At 46.0% G+C, this 9,718-nt stretch overlaps 1 pseudogene; it reads right to left on the reverse strand.

Moving 5' to 3' along the window:
• Nucleotides 1-1,176: 1,176 nt before the first annotated feature.
• LOC119845483 lies at nucleotides 1,177-3,204 on the reverse strand (annotated as a pseudogene).
• Between the last annotated feature and the right edge of the window lie 6,514 nt (nucleotides 3,205-9,718).

The raw sequence follows: 9,718 nt of genomic DNA on the forward strand, positions 1-9,718 counted from the left end.
CGATTTTGGCTTTTAGAGGATCATGAATTTCAGCCTTTCTTTGGACGTATGAGTTTTGTATTTGTCACAGAGCATACAGGTGAGTTGACAACTTTTGTGGGGTTTTTCCTTTTTCATAGCAAACATTTTCCCCAGATCTAGTAATTTTGGCATATTCTGGTAGAAACTGAAGGGATCCAAAGGTAAGTAGCTAAGGAATTATTTGGAGGCCTGGACAGACTCAATCGGTTTATAAAAGATATATGCTGTTTAGATTACAGAGGAGACAATAAAAGGGATATATCTGAAAAGATATGCATTTCCAGAGTCAATACAGATTTACATCTGGGTAGCAGATCAGAATCTGTACCTAACTATTTTGACTTAACTGGAGTTACTTCAGATTTACCCCAGTGTAACTGAGATCAGAATCTGCTCCTTACTCTGCTAGCTTCAATGGAGTCACTTCAGATTTATCCTAGCATAACAGACTAGGTCTCTCCCTAAAATTTGGAAATGTCTAGGTTATCCTTTGGAAACGAGACATTTTCTATAGGTTCTACATTAAACACACAAACCTGTTCAAAAGTCCCTATACAATTGATAGACTGTGACGCCAAGGCTAGTTTTGGAAGGAATTTAAGGAAGTTAAGTGCCCAACTCCAGTGAAGTTCAATGGGATCTGGCACCTAACTCTCTTAGGTTCCTTAAACATCGCAGCCCAAATACATCTGTGGCATACGCTCCGTGAGCATGCTATTTGCCCAATAATTAGTAAATGCACCTGTATAGACATGTATGAGAGGCAGAATTTATTGAGGCTGATGGTGTATTCATGAAAAGGTCCCATTTATGAATTGGCTATATCAGATGGTAAATCAACAGCAACCAGCAAGCCTAGCTTCCTTGGTCCCTGCTAGGACTTCCTATGGGTAGATCACAGTGGTAGTTTGGGTAAAGTGGAAAGTCCAGCTGCAAGTGGTGACCACAAACTTGCTTGGTTTTGTTCTGTTGATGCCCGTGGTGCTGTTACTTAGACGTTTAAGTCCTGGGAGGGAGTTCCCAGAGACCATTTTCATAGGGCCTGACCTCTCCTCTTCAGCCATCCAGTTGGACTCAGCCAGGAGAAGGCCAACTGACATTTCTCCATCACTTTCTTCTTCGCCTGCAAGGTGAAATAGTTAAGGATATCTTCCGAGGTCCGCTTCACACTGAAAGCGCAGGACTGAAGGTAGTTCTTGGTAGCCAATTTCCATTTCTGTGCCCTGTCCTCAGCTTGGTATTTCTCAGCTTCCACCGCTAACTTCTGTATATCCTCTCTGCTCAGTCGCCCCTTGTTGGCATTCACAGCGATGGGGGTTGGCATTACCGGCGACTTTGTCCAGGGCAAACACAGTCAGGATGCCATCTGCGTTAATATAGAAGGTCGCCTCCACCAAGACCATGCCACGGGGGGCGGGGGAAATGCCATTCAAAAGGAAATGGCCAAGCAGGTGGTTCTCCTTGGCAGTAGCTCTCTCCCTCATAGGCATGGATGAGCAGGTCAGGCTGATGGTCATCGAAGGTGGTGAAGGTCCGAGTTACCACCGCGGGGATGGCAGTGTTGCGTCTGATCAGGTGTGCATCTTCCCTGCATCTGTCTCAATTCCCAGAGACATGGACAACACATCCAGGGCAAGCAGGCCCCTCGTGACTCTGACCTCTCTCGATCAGGATGGCGGCTTGAACAGCGGCCCCATAGGCAACAGCTTCATCCGGGTTCAGGCTTTTGTTCAGCTGCCGGCCGCCAAAGAATCCTGCAGCAGCTCCTGGATCTTGGGGATGCGGGTGGAGGCGCCCACCAGAACTACATCATGGATCTGGGCCTGGCTCAGCTTTGCATCCTGCAGCGCCCTCGCCACGGGCTTCAGGGTCCCTTGGAAGAGGTCGGCACACAGCTCCTCAACTGGGCCGGGTGATGTCTGCGTGGAAATCGATCCCTTTGTACAGGCAGTACAAGTCGATACTGGCTTGATGTTGGAGGACAGGGTGCGCTTGGCTGCCTCGCAGGCCTCCTGAGCCTCCACACGGCCTTTCTGTCCTTGCTGATGTTCTCCTGATGTTTCTTTAGGAATTCGTCTATGAAGAAGCTTACCAGGCAGTTGTCAAATCATCCCTCCCAGATGGGTGTCCCCAGAGGTGGCCTTCACCTCAAGGATGCCCCCGTCAATGGTGAGGACGGAGACATTGAAGGTTCCTCCACCCAGGTCAAAGATAAGCACGTGGTGTTCTCCATTGCTAGGGTTTTTCTAGGCTGTAGGCGAGGGCGGCGGCTGTAGTCCTCACTGAGGATCCTCAGCACATTGAGGCCAGCGATCGCCCAGCATCTTTGGTGGCCTGGCGCTGGGAGTCATTGAAGTGGGCTGGTACAGTAACAATGGCATGGTGATGGGATGGCCCAGGTAGTCCTCAGCCATCTCCTTCAAGTTACCCAGCACCATAGCAGAAACTCCTCTGGGTAGAAAACCTTCTCCTTTCCCTTGTATGACACCTGCACCTGGGACTTTCCTTCAGCTTTCACTATCTGGAAGGGCCAGAACTCCGCATCTGCCTGCACAACAGGGTCCTCAGATGTTCGGCCAATCAAGCGCTTGGCACTGAATATGATGTTAGGAGAGTTGAGGGCTGCCTGGTCTTTGCCTCATCCCCTATTAACCTCCCTGTCTCAGTGAAGGCAACACAGCTGGGCGTGGTGCGGATGCCCTGGTTGTTGCCAATTATTTCCACCTTGCCGTCTCGGAAGAGGCCTACGCAGGATTTAGTGGTGCCCAAGTCAATACCAATTGCTGGGTGTTTCAGTGCAGGCTTGGGTGAATTCTTCTCCATGATGTTACACTCTGCCCAAGAGGGATTCTCTTCATAGGCTGGAAACCTCTCATAAAATTCCCCTCAGCAGAGCTGGTGGTAAGCCCTTCTTTGATTCAGGTTTCCCTCAACAGGGCGAGTAACCTCAGGGCGAGTGCATCAGGTTCCTCACGGGCTGATGGTACCCCATTCCCTGGGTCCCCTCCCACTCTGCTGTGCTGGGAGTGGCAGCTGTTCCTCCTGCTGCCTCTCTTGATCAATGCAGTCTGCAGCCCCTGCCTACGCCTTGATGACCTCACAACCGACATGTCACAATACAGTTGAAGGCCTTCAGCCAATAACAGCAGAAACTATGTCCACTTTACTTACCTCTTGATTATCTTAACAACCATCCCATCACGGGGGTTGGCATATGATCATGATGAGGTGGGAAAGTGGGTTGCTCAAGTCCCTAAATCCTAACTCAATTCCTTAACAGCAAGACCATCTTTCCAGAAATAAATCCAGACTAGACCCCCAGATTGGAACGTGTAGATCAAAGTATCATAAGCAAGTGGCTCAGCACTTTCTGAAAACCAGGCCCCTTTAAGGTTCCTCAAGTTGGGCACCTCACTAGTCAATTTTAAAAGACTTGATCTAAGGTTTTAATACCCATACTCTTGGGGGAAATGCCATGGGATCTTTCAACCTGACACATTCCAGTCTGGAGGTCAGAGTATTAGGATGATGGAATTTGTTAATGTGTCTAGCCCAAGCCAGCTAACTCCATTCTTTCTCCCTAGATTTCAACTGGATTGGTTTTTCTCCTTGCACTAAATGGTTGCACCATGCCATGCCCCACCCCCGAGGCAGCTGCACTTTTGCTGGGTGAGTGATTTTTGTGCAGCTTTGCTGTGCGATTAGCTACCACACTTCAGCCCAGAGGTGGCTGCATTTCAGCACTGAATGATGATCTCTAGGAAACATTTTTTATGACTTGCAAAAAGCAAGTTAATTATTCACAAAGCACTGGACACAAAGAGAGTCAGAAACCGGAAATATCTGTTCATAAAACTTACAGAAGCAACTGACGGGCTATCGAAAAACCCTACAATGTGAAAGGGAACAGAAGCTGACTCAGTTTTCTTTGGCAGCTTCTTGTACTCCCCAAACCTCCAAACAATTTATTCTTCAAGCTGTTGGTCATAAACTTCCAAAAACAGACTCTATGGAATGGGACAGAGGGTTATTACAGCACCAGTTCCAATCTGGCCCCAGTTTAGGAAGGCTGGCTGGCTTGTGAGCGGTTGAGGGAAATGAATTACAGAGCCTTTCACTTTTAGGTTGATATTGGTTCCAATCCAGTTTCAGGTGAGCTGGGGGGATCTCCACCGTAACAACATTTTACATACATCATATGAGCCATCCACTCAGCAATTTCGGTTCCGATAAGGACCAAACAGTTCTTTCATCCAACATCCAAGCCATCCACGGCGGCAAGCTGGCCCCCCTGGGGAGATCTGAAACAAGCCTACCAGGTTTTGCAAGATAATAAACAAGCCTGAATATTCTACTTGTGGACTTGTACTGGGAGACCCGTAACGAACAGGTACTTTTGAATGCTTCTTATGAATTTCCTGCAGCAGAAGCAGCATGGCATCTTTGTGAACACTGCCATTCAGCTGATCAAACATTTTTCTGTAGTGATTATAGCAACTGCGACACAGGCTGATGCTCAAAGAGCATGACAAGGATAGGACACCCCTTTCCTCAGCTAGGTCATGAGGTTTGGCAGACTTCATTCTGTACTGCCATGCAGCTTTTCTAATCAAGTCCTTTATTCCTTGCATCAAGCCAGTTTTAGTCTTTACATTTTTGCAGATCGTGTCATGTTCCAGCAAACTGGACAGTCATGTTCCCCTACATCTACATGAGCCCCTGCTCCCTATGGGGAGTCACTGTGTTTATCAGTGAGGAGTTGGAAAAATATCATTGTCTCCGGCTTCCTCTGCCAGTCTTTTAAGAGATCTCTGCTCTGCCCTTTGTTTTAGCCATGATAATAACTTTTCCCAGTCAAGAATCTCCAGTCAAGCTCTATCATTCCCTGTAAAGCGACAAGTTTCATTATTGCTTCTCCACACTGCGTAATTATCTGGTGGTTAAACTAGTCATTGAGATAGCTAAATACAGCAGGACCTCCCTAATCTGCACACCTATTTCCCAGAGGGTATGTCTACACTATTTACCTTAGAGCTCTCCCAGCGATTAAAAAAACCCAGCCCGAACAAGCGGTGGTAGCTTTACCTGAACGACAAAGTTTTAGCACTGAAAGTGGCAGTGCAGACACAGCCTAAATCGCAACAGTTTCTCCCCACCCCTTCATAGGAAAGATAAAAGACCAGAGCATTGCAGTGAGGCCCTCAAATTTCATTTTCAGTACGTCCATAAAATGCTAAAGAACATTTACTAGTATTTATAAAGTGTAGTGAAACCTCAATTCTCCAAAAGTTTCAGGTATCCCTCACTGGAGTGGAGAGCAGTAGGAAATTATGCAACTATGTGCAAACTTGAAATATGGACCCAAGAATCAGACAAAAGTATTGTGCATTCTTTGTCAAGATGATCATAAGTCATTTTCTTTACAGCTTTCAGAGTAGCAGCTGTGTTAGTCTGTATTCGCAAAAGAAAGGAGTACTTGTGGCACCTTAGAGACTAACAAATTTCTTAGAGCATAAGCTTTCATAAGCTACAGCTCACTTCATCGGAATGCATCCGATGAAGTGAGCTGTAGCTCACGAAAGCTTATGCTCTAATAAATTTGTTAGTCTTAAGGTGCACAAGTACTCCTTTTCTTTCTTTTTCTTTACAGCTGTTACTCATAATACTTTAGATCCTCAGAAAGAATTTTTAAAATCCAACCTACATGGCACTTTGGGTTTTACATTTCTGTCAGGGAGGGCAATGATACTCAAATAAATAATTTCACTTTCAGATTATTAAGTGGTGCAAAATTTTAGGTTTCAAAACACTACACGGGAATGTTTATTAGTTTAAAAACTGCTTCTCTGAAGTCTTAAAATAGAAAAATTTCTACTGGGTCTTTCAGTTTTATAAAAGCTTTCTTTGGAAAAAAATATATTTTGGGCCAAATTTAAATTCACGACACTTGATCTGCAATCCATCAAGAGTGGCAGCTTTTTGCTGGTTAATTTTTATTATTAAATTAAAAGCATTTACACATTGTAATGATTTGTCCTTGTACTGCTCTAGTAATTAGAATTCTAATGTCAGATTTAATAATTTTATTAAGATGTTAAAATAAAAAAATGGTACAGAGTTTAAGCGTAGAAGTTTCTGGTTATCAAGGAATAACATACAGATTATCAAGGGGTGCGAAGTTTGGTTTAGGATCGTAAGGAATACATAATCTGCAATATCCCTGATTGGGGGTAAAAGGTTAACAGGGTCAAAGTACAGATATTGAGATATGAGGGTATGTTGTTTCATATAATGGCTATATTCAGGTGTGGAGTATAATGAGTGGATATAACGATTAGGATGGATTTACCCTCATTTGGTGAGATGTAATGTTCTGTGAGTTTAATGGTTCCACTTCATATGGTCCAATATGTCCTGATTCCCCAGCAATTGATGAAGCTACACCCTTTGCAAACTTTTAGTGCAGGACAAAGAAAGCTCCAATTTGCAACGCCTGGGCCTTCTTACCCAGACTTCACACCGGTGGCAAACTGCGGTTTGCTTTGTTTCAGACTGCAGGTATGCAGCTACTTTGGCAGCTAGCCATCAATTGCTGGAATTCCCATCGCAAGGAAAGCCAAAGTCTCAGGGAAAAAGAAAAGGAGGACTTGTGGCACCTTAGAGACTAACAAATTTATTAGAGCATAAGCTTTCGTGAGCTACAGCTCACTTCATCGGATGCATTTGGTGGAAAAAACAGAGGAGAGATTTATATACACACACACAGAGAACATGAAACAATGGGTTTATCATACACACTGTAAGGAGAGTGATCACTTAATATAAGCCATCACCAGCAGCAGGGGGGGGAAAGGAGGAAAACCTTTCATGGTGACAAGCAAGGTAGGCTATTTCCAGCAGTTAACAAGAATATCTGAGGAACAGTGGGGGAGGGGGTGGGGGGGAGAAACAACAGGGGGAAAGAGTTTTACTTTGTGTAATGACTCATCCATTCCCAGTCTCTATTCAAGCCTAAGTTAATTGTATCCAGTTTGCAAATTATTCCAATTCAGCAGTCTCTCGTTGAGTCTGTTTTTGAAGCTTTTTGTTGAAGGATAGCCACTCTTAGGTTTGTAATCGAGTGACCATGTCGTCGTCATGAATAGCTCGAAGAATGAACAAGAGGCTAATAGGCAGCTCTCCAACACCACTTTCTACAAGCCATTAACTCTCAGTGGGATCAGAGGGTACCAAAAGAAACCACAGCATTTGCTCAAGAAACTCCCTGAAAAAGCACAAGAACAAATCCGCACAGACACCCCTGGAATCCCGACCTGGGGTATTCTATCTGCTACCCAAGATCCATAAACCTGGAAATCCTGGACGCCCCATCATCTCAGGCATTGGCACCCTGACAGCAGGGTTATCTGGGTATGTAGACTCCCTCCTCAGGCCCTATGTTAGCAGCACTCCCAGCTATCTTCGAGACACCACTGACTTCCTGAGGAAATTACAATCCATCGGTGATCTTCCCTGAAAACACCATCCTAGCCACTATGGATGTAGAAGCCTCTACACCAATGTTCCACACAAGATGGGCTACAAGCCGTCAGGAACAGTATCCCCAATAATGTCACAGCTAACTGGTGGCTGAACTTTGTCCTCACCCATAACTATTTCACATTTGGGGACAATGTATACCTTCAAGTCAGCGGCACTGGTGATGGTACCCGCATGGCCCCACAGCATGCCAACATTGTTATGGCTGACTTAGAACAACGCTTCCTCAGCTCTCGTCTCCTAATGCCCCTACTCTACTTGCGCTACATTGATGATATCTTCATCATCTGGACCAATGAAAAGAAGCCCTTGATGGAATTCCAACATGATTTCAACAATTTCCATCCCACCAATCAACCTCAGCCTTGACCAGTCCACACAAGAGATCCACTTCCTGGACACTACAGTGCTAATAAGCGATGGTCACATAAACACCACCCTATATCGGAAACCTACTGACCGCTATTCCTACCTACAGTGCCTCTAGCTTTCATCCAGATCATACCACACGATCCATTGTCTACAGCCAAGCTCTACGATATACCGCATTTGTCTCCAACCCCTCAGACAGAGACAACACCTACAAGATCTCTATCATGCATTCCTACAACTACAATACCCCCCTGCTGAAGTGAAGAAACAGATTGACAGGGCCAGAAGAGTACCCAGAAGTCACCGACTACAGGACAGGCCCAACAAAGAAAAGAACAGAACGCCACTAGCCATCACCTTCAGCCCCCAACTAAAACCTCTCCAACGCAGCATCAAGGATCTACAACCTATCCTGAAGGACGACCCATCACTCTCACAGATCTTGGGAGACAGGCCATCCTTGCTTACAGACAACCCCCAATCTGAAGCAAATATTCACAAGCAACCACACACCACACAACAGAACCACCAACCCAGGAACCTATCCTTGCAACAAAGCCCGTTGCCAACTCTGTCCACATATCTATTCAGGGACACCATCATAGGGCCTAATCACATCAGCCACACTATCAGAGCCTCGTCACCTGCACATCTACCAATATGATATATGCCATCATGTGCCAGCAATGCCCTCTGCCATGTACATTGGTCAAACCTGGACAATCTCTATGTAAAAGAATGAATGGACACAAATCAGACGTCAAGAATTATAACATTCAAAAACCAGTTGGAGAACACTTCAATCTCTCTGGTCACTCGATTACAGACCTAAGAGTGACTATACTTCAACAAAAAGCTTCAAAAACAGACTCCCAACGAGAGACTGCTGAATTGGAATTAATTTGCAAACTGGATACAATTAACTTAGGCTGAATAGAGACTGGGAATGGATGAGTCAATTACACAAAGTAAAACTCTTCCCCATGTTATTTCTCCCCCCCACCCCACCCCTCCCCCCACTGTTCCTCAGATATTTGTTAACTGCTGGAAACTAGCCTACCTTGCTTGTCACCATGAAAGGTTTTCCTCTTCCCCCCCCCCCCCCCCCCGCTGCTGGTGATGGCTTATCTTAAGTGATCACTCTCCTTACAGTGTGTATGATAAAGCCATGTTTCATGTTCTCTGTGTGTGTATATCAATCTCCCCTCTGTTTTTTCCACCAAATGCATCCGATGAAGTGAGCTGTAGCTCACGAAAGCTTATGCTCTAATAAATTTGTTAGTCTCTAAGGTGCCACAAGTCCTCCTTTTCTTTTGCGAATACAGAGTAACATGGCTGCTACTCTGAAAAAAGTCTTAGGGGTTTTCACATGCAGAATACTGCCTCCCTTTCTCCCTTCTCTTTTTCTCAGACCCACTTTCCTTCTGCTTTTGATGTATCTACACCCATCAACTTCCTTTCTTTTGCCCCCAGGTCTCCATTCACACAGCTCTCCCCATTACGTCTGCTCCCCCCCCCAGTGGTACTGCCTGCATTATGGTAGCACTTCAAACCCCACCTTGTGTGTCTCCTCCCTCGCATTTTCCCCCCATCTGCCCTCCCCCTCTCCTCCTCCCCCCACATCTGCCCCCCCCCCCTCCCCCCCCCCACATCTGCCCTCCCCCTCTCCTTCTCCCCCCCACCTGCCCCCTCCTGCCCTCTCCATCTGCCCCACATCTGCCCCCATCTGCCCCCTCCTGCCCTCCTCCCCCCCACATCTGCCCTCCCCCTCTCCGCCTCCCCCCAC

This window comes from Dermochelys coriacea, chromosome 19 (genome assembly GCF_009764565.3).
Source record: "Dermochelys coriacea isolate rDerCor1 chromosome 19, rDerCor1.pri.v4, whole genome shotgun sequence".
Classification (NCBI taxonomy): Eukaryota; Metazoa; Chordata; order Testudines; family Dermochelyidae; genus Dermochelys; species Dermochelys coriacea.